At 38.8% G+C, this 15338-nt stretch overlaps 3 long non-coding RNA genes across 3 annotated transcripts; 2 read left to right on the forward strand and 1 right to left on the reverse strand.

The window, feature by feature from the left end:
• Window positions 1-8760: 8760 nt before the first annotated feature.
• LOC144994461 (uncharacterized) lies at window positions 8761-12946 on the forward strand. Its single transcript, XR_013658007.1, has 2 exons — window positions 8761-8905; window positions 12511-12946. It is a non-coding gene; the product is annotated as an uncharacterized LOC144994461 (long non-coding RNA).
• LOC144994460 (uncharacterized) lies at window positions 9113-10745 on the forward strand. The gene is made up of 2 exons (XR_013658006.1): window positions 9113-9942; window positions 10377-10745. It is a non-coding gene; the product is annotated as an uncharacterized LOC144994460 (long non-coding RNA).
• LOC144994459 (uncharacterized) lies at window positions 10731-12209 on the reverse strand. The gene is made up of 3 exons (XR_013658005.1): window positions 11748-12209; window positions 11208-11322; window positions 10731-11127 (listed from the first exon to the last, which is right to left on the reverse strand). It is a non-coding gene; the product is annotated as an uncharacterized LOC144994459 (long non-coding RNA).
• Window positions 12947-15338: the final 2392 nt, after the last annotated feature.

The raw sequence follows: 15338 nt of genomic DNA on the forward strand, positions 1-15338 counted from the left end.
GTTAAGGGTTGCCGATGAAAGAGCAGTTGAGTTTGTGATGGAGTGTTAACCATTGCTATCTGGAAAATTTGTTTAAATTACCCACTTAACATGAGAGTGAACCAAGTCAGGAGGGAGCACACCCAACCATTAGCCTCCATTTAACAAATTACAGCTTGATGCTTTCCACAGTTATATTAATCAGAGAGCAAACCAAAGGGAGGGTTTTGTTGAAGACAGCGAGCCGCCCGGCTCCACCAGACACAATGTAACGAACCCAATGTCATTAATGATGATGTGAAAAAAGTTGTCAGGTTGACGTTAAATGAAAAACTTGATTCAGTCTGTTCAATTTCAGATTCGTCTTTTCCCAGCTCACAGCGAGATTTTTGCTGCCACTTTCAATTTTACCTCCAAATGCAGTAAACCATTTAGGCTGCTCCAATTAAAGTCCAATTCCAGCTGCGACCAGCGGCTCCAGTGCTTGTTGGTTATGTTGTAATTAACTCCAGAGAGGTGGGCCTCACGGATGGTCTGCTCCGCGGACCGCCACACCCACTGACACCGCTTTTACTCGAAAGGTGCCATTGCATTCCAAATAATGTGGATCCAAACGTTCGCAAAAGATTTTCGCCTGTTTTATTTTAGTATAGTATTGAAAAAATGACATCCCTAACTCTTTCAAACATAAAAATTTGAAACAAACATTAAACCTAGCTTTATATAAAAGAGTTTTTTTTTAAATATGACAGTGTGTCTGGGAAAATTACAGTGCTTCACTTTTTATGTGACAGCTTTATTACAACATGATCTGCATTTATTTATGTTCTCAACATTCTAGAAACAGCTCTCCATAAGGATAATAAAAAATAATTTGAAATTGGTATAAATGTAGTAAAAGTAAGTAAGTAAATAAACAAAGAAATCACATTCAGAGCCTGTGGGGTGAAGCTATACATTGAGCTCAGGGACAATGTTTTTTTGTTTTTTTTTTACTGATCATCCTCCAGATGATTCAGCAGCTTAACTGTAGTCCACCGGTGGTCAATTCAGTCGTTTGGACATGATAGGGAAAGATACACATCAGTCTGTAGAAAGTCCAGGGGTTTGCAAAGTAAGACAAAGCGCAAACCAAAGTAATAGGAATTGTCTGTAGACTTCTGAGACTAGATGGTCTCAAGACATAAGGCTGAAGGTTACAGAAAAATATCCGGTGCTTTGAAGGTTCCGATGAGGACAGTGGCCACCGTCAGCTGTGAGTAGAAGATGTTTGGAACCACAAGGACTCTTCCTAGAGATGGCAGGCCATGTGAGCTGAGTGATTAAATGAGAAAGGCCTTAGTCAGGGAGGTGACCCATAACCTGATGGTCACTCTCTCAGAGCTCTGGCGGTTCCTCTGTGGAGAGAGGAGAACTCTCCAGGAGGAAAACTATCTCAATAGCAATTCACCATTTAGGCGAGTATGCTAGCGACGAGTCAGGAAGCCACTCCTTGGTAAAATATTGCAGCCTGCCTAAAAATGACCAAAAGGCACCTGAAGGATTCTTAGAGAAATAAGTCTGTGGTCTAATGATACAAATATGGTCAATGCTAGGCGTTAGATTAGAAGAAAACCAGGTATCATTCATCCCCAAACCAATGCCATCCCTGCAGTGAAGCATGGTGGTGGCAGCACCATGCTGGGGGGAGTGTTTTTCATCAGCAGGAACTGGAGGACTAGAGGGATAAAGCAAGGTACAGAGACATCCTGAATGAAAATCGCTCTTAACCTCATTCTGAGGTTTACCTTTCAGCAGGACAATAACTTTATCATAGGACTGGCTTCACAACAATTCAGTGAATGTCCTTGAGTAACTTAGAGCCCAGATCTGAATCCAACTGAACAACTCCAGAGATGTCTGAAAATGGTTTTGCATTGTCGCTTTCCTTCCAACCCAATGGAGAGAACCACTGTATCCATTTTGGAATAGGGCTGTAGTATAAAAAAAAAAGGTGGAAGAAACGAAACATTGTGAACACTTTCCGAATGCACTTTATTCCTTTACGCATGCTGTGTGCAAGCAGGCATTTTAGCATAAAAGAAACACTTTCTGCAACCTTAAACACTAATCGGACTCCAGCTGGGACACGATTAGCTGTTTTATGTGTCTTACAAAGGGAATCTCTCAACTGAATTTGTCTCAAAACGATTGCCAATCCCCAAGCCCTGAAGAAATGTCACAAAAACCTTTGGACTTTGTAGTCAGATCATTTAATAGCCCACAAAGGATCGAGGAAGACCTCAAAGTCTGTTACAACATGTAAGATGGGTTACTGTCATGGTGATTATTGTATTCTCTGTCTAGTTAGATTTTAAGAAAGTTTGAAATCTATTCCAGAAAGAAGCTAAAAGGAGATAGTTTGCCTAGTGATGTTCTCCCTGATTCCCCTCTTAACGTCTTTAAAAAGTGCAAACCCAGCCGAATCTTAAAATATGGAGGAACATGAGAAGGATGAGGGGGTGGCTGAGGAGCAGCGAGTACGAACGTAGGCTCTTTTTCATTTCTCAGGGAGGAGACACATGAGACACCCAGACATAAGGCTTTGGAAGCTGAGCTCAGGCAAGGTTTGACAGGAGGGCCTTCATTATGATGAATCTGCATTGAAAAGAGAAGAGAATGAACTGGGGTAGTTAAAAGAAGAGCTAATAGAGAAAGCGAGGAAGGAGAGCACACAGCCATCTGGTCAGTTCACTGACACTGGAGGACAAAGAGGAAACAGGAAGTAGAGGATTCGTCAGGTGCTTGTCTGATTTGTTTTTTTTTATGGTGGAGGAACTTGCAAAATGCAATCACAAGTGCAATGACTGATGACTTACATGAATCTCACCTGAAGCTGTTTTTTACTAGATAAAATCCAGGCTAACATTGTTTTTTGTTTGGTTTTTTTAATAACTAAATATGCCGGTGATTGTATTATTTTCCTTTCACAAGGATTTATCTTTAACTAGAGAAGAAGAGAAAAATAATGGAGTAAGCTTTTATCCTGCTTTTTACTAAAATGACCATACATTGTTTTCTAGAGGTCACCTCTGTTAAATGAGTCCATCTAGCTGAATAGTATTTTGTCTAATAAAGAATATTATTTCATCCACCTTCAGTTTCTGTCCTGCTTCACTTCAAAACCTTAGTGTTGGCAAGCTATTAAAACCAAACAGGCTTTGGCTGGGCAGAGGAGAACGCCCAACAGTTAGCGAGCTAAGAATTGACATAAAGACTTTGTAGGTGTCTCCACTCTGACTCTTAGTGTAACACTGCAATGACCTGAGGTTACCAACCCTGTGTAAAAGGTGTGTTTTATCAGTAAAGAATGGAAAAACGGTTTCCCGTTTTCAAAAATTATTGATACCCAACAGCAGTGGATCTGTAAGGGGTTAACGGCAGACGAAGTGTGCTTTATCACTTCTTTAGAGAAGCCAGCGCAGTGATACAGAAGATTTATGCTATGTGACCAAAACTACTTTTTTAGGCGTGGTCTATCACTGTGGTATATCACTTTTTAATCCACACCCAGCAGCCAATCAGAATAGAGTATTCACCCGGACCATGGTATAAACTTTGTTATTTAATGACAGACAGCAGAAATGTAGGAAACAGACTAAAATGGGTTGGGCAAATTAAAAGGATGGTGAAAGGGTTAGCAAAAGGTTGGCAAGGTTGGAGCTACCAGGAAAAAAAATGATTCGAGGAAGACCAAAGAGGAGATTCATGGATGTAGTAAAGGAGGACATGAAGGTGGTTGGTGTGAACAAGGAAAATACAAAGGATGGGTGGACGGTTTGCTTAGACAACTGCTAAAGGGAACAGCTAAAAGTCAACAAAGAAGAATTCGTGTTTTTGCAGTTGGCCGACTGAGTATTAGTTTTTAAACGTGGTATCTGAGTTCACTAAATAAAATGTAAAGACACATGCAAACCTAGTGTAAAGTTTATTTCCTATGTTGACAAAATCAGCTTAAAACACCTTTGTTTCAGAACATGAAACACTAGAGTAAACCCAATAGAAACCCATGAGAAGTAAACCATTAAAAAATACCCTTATCCCTGTTCAGGGATATGCAGTTATACTAAGCTACTGTCAGTTGAAGGTGGGGTTTACCCTGGACAGGTAGCCACCCCATCTCAGGGCGGCATGACTAAAGAAACAGTAAAAAAATTGTTTTTAATGCATTTTTACTCTGTTTAGTTCTATCCATCCGTTTTCTAAATCCACTACAGGGTCACGGGGTTGCTGGAGCCTTTCCTGACTATTGTTGGGTGAAGGAGGGGTACACCCTGAACAGGTCACCAGTCTGTCATAGGGCCCAGTTTATTATTAAGGGCCTGATAGAAATGTGCACACATGCACAGATACATGCACACAGAAAGAAAAAAGTAGCATATCAAACCCCAACAGATGGTTATGTGTACAGTTCCATGAATAAATGCATACACATGTTTACACACAAAAGCAACATTGCTTTTGTGTGTATGCAGACATGTGTGACATCAGTCTGCACAGAACATAAGGTTCTAAACTCAGAGCTGCGAAACACAACAGCAAGAGTAGTCTGCTTTCTCCCTGGGGGTGTCGTTCATTCTTGTTTGCCAGACCTTCTCATGCTTCAAGATTCCACCTACGACACCAACACCCAACGGTTACAATCAAAAGCTCAATCATGCTTATTAAAATAATCTGTTTACGGCTATTTCTCGCTGATCGTGAACTAAATCCAAAAAACACTTCCCAAAGAGATTATTTTTTAATTAATACTCAACATTAAAAGTGAGAATTACAGACACAGAGAGCGTTCATCTGTGCAGACGACTAAATTGAATTTTAGCTAAGCTAACCGCTGCATTACTTCCTGCAAGTGCAAAATGAACAGCAAACACGCCGTCAGTTGATCAGTTAACAGAGAAGCATTTGTTTTTTATTTAGCTAATTTCACGGATGAGTCTGAACGAACGCCCTCTTGCATGTTTTTCCCTTTCATTTGGATTTATTCAGTATGTTGACCAGAGAGCTTACCTTGTTTACTTCTTCTGCTTCAAATCAGAAAACAAATGAGCATTAGGGAAAATGCTGGAAAAAAAGTGGAATTTCTTTACCATATTAGCTGCTGATGAAGAGTAACTCTTAATGCTTTGTTCCCTCAGAGACTTGGCAGTACAAATGTGGCTTCTGTCATTGCTCTTCATCTTCCAAGTACCCAAAACTGTGATTTTATCGTTTTCTTAGCTAAGTATCCAATGTTGTCTCCTGGGGTGGCTGTGGTAGAAAATTGAAGTGGTTGACCTTTGATTGGTAGATTGCTTATTTGGTTCCCACCACTGAGGTAGCAATGTACCACAGGGCCACAACTCAACACAACCAATATGAGGGATGATGAATGCATAAGCTGTCCTGTTGGGGATCTTTTCTGCCAGGGTTTGGTTGGTGGTGGTTGCTGCAGTTGTCGCCCTTGCTGGGGCGGCTGGAGTTTAACTTTGCAGCTAACGGCTGTGAAGTGGACCCCGTTGCAGTCCCAGTTTGGGTGGGCACTGTGGCGATGCTCCTTTGGCCAGGCTGGCTCCTGGTATGAAGAGATTCCCAAATACTGTTTCCTCACAGCAGAGCCAAGCCTTACTTTTTTTTTTTTTTAGAAGTTACATAGTCCCTATTCATTGGATCTGGGGTCATGGGTCGTATGTTTTAACGGAGGGGAGTGGGAAGGGTAAAGGGTGGGTTGGGTTTTATCTGTAATATTGTGTGTTTTTTGTTTTTAATGTTAAATCGCTTCGAGCTGCGCAATGCATGAGAAGCGCTGTTTTATAAATAAAGTTTGATTTGACTTGATTTAACCGCAGTCACTGTCCAAAACAGAGATATTCCAACCAATTCCTGTGGCTCCATCAGCTCCTGAAAGATGAAGCCTGTGTTGACGATGTGTCCGCTAATGGTCACCTCCACATAGGAGCAAGTGGACTTCAACGTGCTCTCCTCCGAACCAACAACTTCTGGCCTCGAGCTTTGGCTTTGCAGCTCAGCGGCTTTAGTTTTAGATGTAGCCTGGTTCTGATCTGTCCATGCGGCATTTGAAAAGATTCAGGCGTGTTACAATCAGTCATTTACTGTATGTGCAGACAAACAGTATTTAGAACAAACTGTGTTGTCTTGGAGAATTGCAATCAATTTGCCATCCTTTGTCACATTGATATTTAAATGTCACAACACTATTAACATAAACAGCTGCTTTTCTAGGTCCAATCGCAGATAAAACTGAATTTTTAACGTTGATGTATACTTTATTCCTACAGGAGGAGACTACTTTGTCAAATGTGTGACTAACCCTAACCCTTTTGTAACGTCATACCGCTGGCTTTTGTTTTCTCACATTTCAGTTCATGTTTTAAATTTGGTTCATCAAAAATTAGCTTATGACTCTGAAGAAGGAAATCTTCATTTCAGCCTTTAAACAACCACCATCCCTGACAAAATGTACAAAAAAATAGAAGAAACAATAAAAAATATTTAAGCAATAACAAATCATGATGAAATCGGACTAACTCTTCAACCTGTTCTCTCAACTTTCAACAATTAAAGAAAAAAATTCCAGTAAAAAAGTTAAACAGGCAACTAAATGTAGAAACAAAGTTATTGTTCATAATCAAAACAAGTACAACAACACATTAGGGAGACAGTTAACAGTGGTTTTGTTGTCTTCCTGCCAGTATCATGGGTGTTACGGGGCCATTCGTGGCTGGTCTCTCTGTTTTCATGCTGCATTCACACCAAACATCATTCATGCCTTAAAGTTGCACCTAAATGGTTGTCCAGAAGTGTGTGCAGATGCTCCTGACAAGACTTTGCAAGAGGAGAAGCTACCGTCAAACGTTTTTAACAGCCTAACCGATTCATTAAAGAAGAAATTGATTATGTTAAAAAAAGTTTATTTATTTTTTTGAAGAGCTCTATAAAAGAACCAGTAATCCCGTCTCCTTGTCTGGGTTCATAAGTTAATTCAGAGACGGCGAGGTTCACCGTCTACTGCAGGAGCTGCGTCCGAATGGTGGACGCTTTCAGCGGTACTTCCATCTCTTCACCACCCAGTTTGCTGATTTGCTGTCCTGGTTCAGTCCAAAGAAAAAAAAATCATAAATTAATACAGTATGGCACATATGGCCCTAAAGATGCTTGAGCACCTGCCTTTTATACCTCATATTAAAAAGTGCTCTAATGCTCTATGTAGTCGTTTTTTTAAATAAACATTAATACATTCCTGTTAGAGATACAAGTCAAAATGTGACCATAACCCCATCGGTATTCCATTGAACCAATTTTCTTGTAATACGACGGCTCTGAGCTGCTTCTGCCTTTGTGGCTCCCTTCTGACTTAGACAGAGAGAGAGAGAGAGAGAGAGAGAGAGAGAGAGACTGAGGGACATTGAGGGAAACTGCTGCCACACAGAGAACTGAAGAGGTGTGAAGCAGATTGAGTGTGAGAGTTTTGGTCTAGTCGCCAGACGCTGATTCATCGAACTTAAATATGAATGAAATTTCAGAAAAAACGCTCTATAGTAGTCAAGAAGTCATTTTTTTAACTTTTGCTTGACGTCTGAGCGGCGCATCAATTCAACACAGAGCAGATCATTTAGGAACAGGAGGTTGGGTCCTAAATTCAAAATAAAACACTGGAGAAATTTCAAAATAAATGAACAGTATTGATGGCGATTTCCTCACTATGGATCTGACGCTAAATGTTTAATGGATCTGATTTGCCTTCTGCTTTTAAATTGTCGTCCAGTGGTGTTTTGGGACATGTGACCGTAGTCGAAGTGAATGTCTAAAATCACAATGTTCAGATAACAGGTCACATACAAGAGTGTATGTAAAAAACCTTGGTGGACAAGTGTTAGCTTACATGCACTTTACATGCTTCAATGCATTCACATTCACGTTTGTCTGCAGGCTAAATATGTCAGAAAACACTTTTTTCCCCATCCATTAGTAATATCATATTCAGCACCGAATGCTTTCTGTCAGATATGTGGAAACGGGGCCCACAGTGGATGCAATGAAGGGACAAACAACCTCTCAATATATAACACGTTCTTTCTGATGAGTTTTCCATAAAACGTGTGTGTTCTGGCTGAGACTCAGGAACAGAGAATCATCGGCACACAGGAAGCTCGGCGTTTCAGCCTGGCAACAATGATGATACATCTGGAAATGCGAGCACACAGTCGCCCAGCTGGTGAGATGAAGAAGACGGAAGCGGTAAAGAGGTTTTGTGAGCAGAAGACAGACATCAGATTTATGGTTCGGCTGGAAGGGGTTCAAGCCCTTCTAGGAGATTTGTTTTTTCCGTTTCTTCTGCTTTGAGCTCAGCATAGAGAAGTTTTACAGACAGATTTTACAGATGCAAATGTTTCATATACATGAATTTTGGAGAGTTTTGTATTAATGACAAATACTGACTCTAGAACATGAATAAAAAAGGAAAACTCAGCATTTGACAACTTACAATAAAAACAGCTAAAATGAACATTTTAATTTTTCTCTAAAACCATTTTTTGTTGTTCTTATAACAACTTTTCACATGATTGGTTCATCTTGAGGCCTTGGTCACATGCACTGGTATAGGACTTGACTGGTACAGGTCCGGAGAGTTTTTGGGTTGTCCGGGTCCACGGAGGGTCGTAGAAAGGAGCGAGAGCGCAGATGTGTGGAACGTACCATTGTGATGTGTGTATCATCAAGCTACTTAACCCGTAAGAACCCATGGTGACATCAGTGTAACAGAAAAGTATCAGAAATGTGTTTATGGGTCCACTTGTGTTTTGCATTATTTCATTTTTCAGGAATAAAATGGGTTTGTGTTCTTCTGGGATAAGGGGGAATAAAAGTACAAGTAAAGTATTGAAAGGTACGGTGGCCCTGAAGTGCAAACCATTCAACAAATCACTCGATACAAAAACATTTTTAAGATCACAGCAACAATTTAAAAAGCGTATTACATTTTAGAAAACAAAACAAAATTTCAGAAACCAAAACATAAAAAAGAAAAAAGAAAAAAAGAAAAAAAGATTTCAGAAAAAAAATTAATTTCCAGAAAACAAAATGAAATTAAAAAAATGAAAACATTTCAGAAAAACAAAATGAAATATTAAAAAATGAAAAACATTTCAGAAAAAAAATGAAATATTAAAAAATGAAAAACATTTCAGAACACAGAATGAATTTCCAGAAACAAAACGAAATCTTCAAAAATGAAAAACATTTCCAAACCGGAAGAAGCAGGTACTATGGGACAACGCTGATTGGATGATGATGTTTGTCGATCATTTGAACTGAAAAGTATTTTAAATGAAGCGACGACGGATTTTATCGTCCAAACAACAATGTACCATGATAATTCCCGTATTTCCCATTTACATATTAAATCAAAAATGCAGCAAACAGATAATGAAGGTTTAAATTATTTTTTGAATATTTCGTCTGAAGCAGAACGGTCACCCGGAAGTAGTTTGTGTAGATGACGTCCGTTCTGCAGGTAAACAAAGAAAGGGACGGTAAAACGTTAACATAAACTTTAATCTTTGAATATTTAGTGGATGTGATGACAGAACGCACGCAGAAATATCAACACCAACCAGGTTTACAAATGTTTCGAAATGTCGTGAGAGGATTCTGTCTAAAGCAGCAGCTGCGAAGAAACGGGTGTTAAAGACGGCGCACATCAGGAAATGCAGTCCCGCCATCCACAGATAAGGTATGGAGGCACATTTGTTTGATCTAATAAATGTAGCGTTAAACGTGATTTCTAGGTGGGTGTTTACAGACAGATCCAAGATCCTTCAGTCATACGTTAATGACAGGTTACCTCATCAGCTGGAGAGGGGGGTCACGTGGGCAGGATTCTCAGACAGGTGTACCAGCCGCATAAATCAGCAAAGCTGTCAGGTAAACTGCAGCAGTTTGTGTCTCAGAATAACATTTATGAATGCTTCTTATTCACACTATTAAGATCTGTGACTTTAGATTGTGTCAGTGCACAGAAACATGACAGTAAATGACTGGATGTGCACATCATCAGACACGTCCAGGTGTGTAACTAAAGGTGGCAAAGTCTGTAGTGTAAAATAAATCTTTAAAAAAAAACGTTTTAGTCTTTCAGGCAGAGGAGGAATACCAAATTGTTTTAGAATGTATTTTTTATAAGACTGAAATAATGTATTTTATTCTGAGTTTGGTGTTTTGACCCCTCCCTAATGAATTTCTGGTTTAACCCATTTTCTCCTCATTTTGATGAACTCAACTTTTTCCTGAATGAAAGATGAACGGCAGCTGATGTTTTTCTGTCAGGGATTTTTAATTTATTAATTTATCTCTGTCAGGGATTTCAAGAGCTGGATCTGGAGTCCAGTGCAGAGGAAGCTGCAAGCATGTACGAGCAGGAACTGGGGTCCCTTACCTGTGCATCTTCCTCTGGATGTGATGCTGAGCAGCAATGTGGACAAAACTTCCCTGACATGACTCTTTGATATAGTTGTTAAGCACAAACAGACTTTTCCCAGATGCATTTTTTCCTCTAATAAATGTGACTGACAGGTAGGCTGAGTAAATGCTGAATGTAAGCGCAACATTTGATTAACTGCATGAAGAAGCCCATAAAGGAAAATCCACAACTGTTTCTTTGTTTCTGTTACTGAATAACGTATTCATGTTAAGTTTTCAATAAATATACTGCATTGCTATGAAACAAATTTGTTTATTTTCATATCCATTATTACAATCCTCACATCAGCATTCAGTTTTTTCATTGACAAAAATACATTTCTAAACAACAGCTTTGAAAATCAAACATCATCTTTGTTAATAAAGCTTTAAAACCTAAAATGGTAAACATGGAAAAACTCCTAAATGAAGCAAGTCTAATATGAACATTTTAAACTGGAGTTTTGCTTAAAGGAACATTAAGTTGTTTGGAGTTGTACAAGTGTTTGATGCGATTCCTCATAGATGTGATTTCCAGATCATCAGCCCGACACTAAAGCCAGGAATTGTGCTTCGTCTTTCACTCCCCACTGCATCATTTACAACTAATCAGGCTTATGCAGCAGGTTAAAGACGTTTTTTTTAAAGGACCTGCAATTTAAAAAAAAAATTAGTTATTAAGGTTAAATAATATTTATTGATTACATTGCACATAAATCATGGTGACTTGCCTGTACACTGCACAATGATATGAATGACTTTAGTCTTCTTGTATTCCCATGTAGAGCTGCCATCTGTTCTTCTGCAGCACAAACCTTTCTGGAACTTCGCTTTGAGAAACTTCACCTGCAGAAATATCACATGTTAATTCAATTAAGTATTTTATAAACTTTAAAGTTCATTTTTAAGTTTCAGTATATGTGTATATGCATGGTTCAAAAATATACAATGCACTTAAATATTATTTCCCATAAGAACTTGTTTACTGATTTCAGTCTTAAAGTCGATTTTTAGCAACACTGATGCCATATAATTACTGTAATTACTGTATAAATCACAGAATCAGGCTGGCTCGGAGCTTTTTCTCTCATGTTGTCACCGAAAACGGGAACGGCTATCATGTGAAGACGGTTCGTCTCCATCGGGTTCCTTTTGCGCATGCGCAAGATAAAAAGAAATTATCTTTTCAAAGCAGCACTTTAACATCCTAAAATTAACATCCTTAGAGACATGTGACTGAAAAAAGAAAAGATCACAGAATTGATTCTTACCTAAAGATGATTGACAGCGTGAACCTCGCAGCCGTAGACATTAGCGCACAGCGTTCGTGGTAAAAGTGCTCACAAACTACTTCCGGGTGACCGTGTGTCAGGCGAAATGTTAAAAAAATAATTTTAAAGTTCATTAACAGTTTGCTGCATTTTTTATTTGATATATAAATGGGAAATACGTGGATTATTATAGTACATTGTTGTTTGGACGATAAAATCCGTCATCGCTTCATTTAAAATACTTTTCAGTTCAAATGATTGACAAAAATCATCATCCAATCAGCGTTGTCCCATAGTACCTGCCTCTTCCGGTTTGGAAATGTTTTTCATTTTTGAAGATTTCGTTTTGTTTTCTGGAAATTCATTCTGTGTTCTGAAATGTTTTTCATTTTTTAATATTTCATTTTTTTTCTGAAATGTTTTTCATTTTTTAATATTTCATTTTTTTCTGGAATTTTTTTTTTCTGAAATGTTTTTCATTTTTTAATATTTCATTTTTTTCTGGATTTTTTTTTTTCTGAAATGTTTTCATTTTTTAATATTTCTTTTTTTCCTGGAAATTAATTTTGTTTTCTGAAATGTTTTTTTTTTTTGTCATTTTTGTTTTTCAAGTTTTGGTTTCTGAAATTTTGTTTTGTTTTCTAAAATGTAATGCTGCTTTTTAAAAATTATTTTTTTTTTTTAATTGTTGTTGTGATCTTAAAAATGTTTTTGTATCGAGTGATTTGTTGAATGCTTTGCACTTCAGGGCCACCGTAGAAAGGGGAATAAATCAATTATTTATTTGATGAATCCATATTGCTTTTTTTCACCAATTAAAACTGATTTATCCTTTTTTAGACTCCAGCCAGGTTGCATAAGCACTGGTCAAGTCAGCTCTAAATAGTGGTGCTCCAGCAACCAAATTTGGTTAGTGGAATAATTCTAAAGTAGATTATTCTGTCTAAATTGTGAGCATTTCCCTTTCTAATCAGACCCAGATTCGAGTTATTGCCTTTTCTGGGGGGGCAAATCCTAACGTTTTTCATTTCTTTCCCACTCTGATATTTTGGGTTGTTTAACCCCCAACTCAATCTTTTCAGTTTCTTTGGTGTCATTGTGATCGCGATGCCTGGAGGAGAGAAGGTCACGGCTCCCTTCACCAGAAACTTCTAGAATGAAGTAAATAAACATGTGAAGAGGCAAAAAAAAAAAAAAAACAGTGTGTTGCTGCAATGAGAGGAGACTGAATGAAAAGTGAGTCGTTTGTGAGCATGAAGGCTGGCAGATTCCAGCCATGTTCAGCACTTCTAAAGGGAAGCTGCCCTTCCCCATAGTCGCTGGTGTGGATCGGTCTTCCTCTCTCCTCCCATCTGCCCATCCTTTCTTTCTTCAGAATTTTTTTTTACATTTTCCAAGTGAACAAAGAAGAAAAAAACACATTATTATGTACCTTTGACCAGAATTTTAGCTGTTTCTATCCATTTATGAAAAAAAAGGATTGGTCCATCTGAGTCCTGGTCTACGATTCCCGAGAACAAAAAACAATGACATGAAACCTTCCTGCTTGAGTTAAGCATGTAGTTGAAAGTTGAACAGATCATTTACAGATAACTAAGATGAACTGTGAAAGTTTATGGCGACCTTGTAAAACTTCACATCTCCTTTCAAAGCTTTAAAGACTCTTTCCAGAGAAGAAACAATTGGTTCCTAAATGTACCCTTAAATGTCTCTGTTTTCCTGATGTCCTGTCTTCCATCTGCAGCATGTTGTGTTGTCATAGGGCAGTTTTGATGACCAACAACTGGACTGATGGGAAAGTATTCATTAAAAGTTGTTTACCTGCAGTATCATGTGTAAAAGGAAGACATTTCCTTTTTGTTTAATTACAGAAACTGTTGCTTGTACCTGCTATTCTGTCATCTCTGAGATGGCTTCTCCTCAATTTCTTTATGGATTTCTCTTTTAAATGCTTCTCTCACACTTTTCCTCTTCCCTTTTTGTCCAATTAGCGCATTGAAGGACTAAATATAAAAAGTAAAAGTTTTTAACTCAGTTTCACCCATTATTGTGTTTTCATTTCAGTTCTCTTATGGAAAAAAAAGCATATCCACTTAGTGGTTCCGGCAGTTATAGGGGAAAATGTGACCATGAAAGGACACGGATCAAATCTTAAATGTAACTAAAGCTTAAGTCACAGCTGCCCTGAAGGGTAGATAAAGGCTGTCTGCGACCAAAACATGGTCAAACCTGCAGGTGACCTACACGTAATATCAAAGTTGTAGACCGTTCAGTGAACCCGCACATTTTTTTCTACATGCATGCGGGCGACAGGTCATAGTGAGTACTTATACAACACGGAAAAGTGTAAGTTAGGGTGACGTCGGAGAGACGCAGGCATTTTCGTATGGATTTTTAATTTTTACAACCCCCAAATCCTAAGTGAGGACCCCATTAGTGCTGTTCTGATAAAGTGTGTGCTCCCTGTGTCCGGCCTGATTGAGTGTAGCTTGTGTGGACATCCCATACGGGCACTTATGCATCACCTTGACACCCTGATGAGGTGTGGAGTAAGGGCAGCGCACTTCACCTGTACTTAAAAAATGTGTGGCACTTCCATTATTCCTTGCAGTACACTAACCACACTCATGACAATAGTACTTTCCATCATCATGACATCCTTTGAGGTGGTCGCACAAACCTCAAGGGAAGTGCAAGACACACCTGTGCCGCTCCTTCCTATGACCAATGTCCAAGGGCCAGGACAACCCAAAAACCAGCAGCAGCCGTACGGCTCAACCCCCTTAGCGTGAGTTTCCTCGTGTTCTCCTTGGTTAGGAGTTAAGATGGGCAGCTAGCTCTGCGTGTTTTGGTGTTTTTCTTACTGTGAAATTGCCAGATTCACAATATATGGAGGTGTTCTCCATGGGTGTTCACTGTGTCACAACACACTTTAATTCTTGATATAATGCAAGAGTACACCGGATACATGGGGTAACGGCACGACTGAAAAAGATATTTTAAAAATCTACTTTTCTTAAAAGGCAGCCTTTAAAAGCCACAAAAATGAAACCATTGTGATGCCATTGTCTTTCATGGGAGAGGCGGTGGGTTGGCCTGTTGAGGAACTTTACTTCCTTCCTTGTGAGAAGCATCACTCCCTCGCCATCTGCAAAGACATTTACAAAAAGACTCAAATCCTGTGAGCATTTTGTAGGCGTAGAAGCATAACCAGTAGACAAAAACTCCTAAACATTTATAAAGCAGTGCGCAGTAGGTTTTTGGACAATTACAAACTGGGGTAATTTACTCATAGCTATGGATATAAAGGTAAGCAACTAAACATATGTGAAAATGTATTTGCAAGAGTCAGTAACTGGTTCAAGGGGAAACAATCTTAAGATATGTGAAAAAAATGTCCAAGTTGTCAGAAGAAGAACTTTTGTTGCCCGTTCCCATACTATGACATACGAAACGCTCCAACTCTCCTGGCACATGTTGGAACTCTCATTTTTTACCCTCCTTGCCCACGTTAGTTTAAAGAATTGAAAATAAGTTTCAGTCTTTATTGCTGTTTCAGCTGCTCCAACCGCAAACTTATAGGAATTAGGT

This window comes from Oryzias latipes, chromosome 9 (genome assembly GCF_053564925.1).
Source record: "Oryzias latipes strain Hd-rR chromosome 9, Olatipes_Hd-rR_3.1".
Lineage (NCBI taxonomy): Eukaryota > Metazoa > Chordata > Actinopteri > Beloniformes > Adrianichthyidae > Oryzias > Oryzias latipes.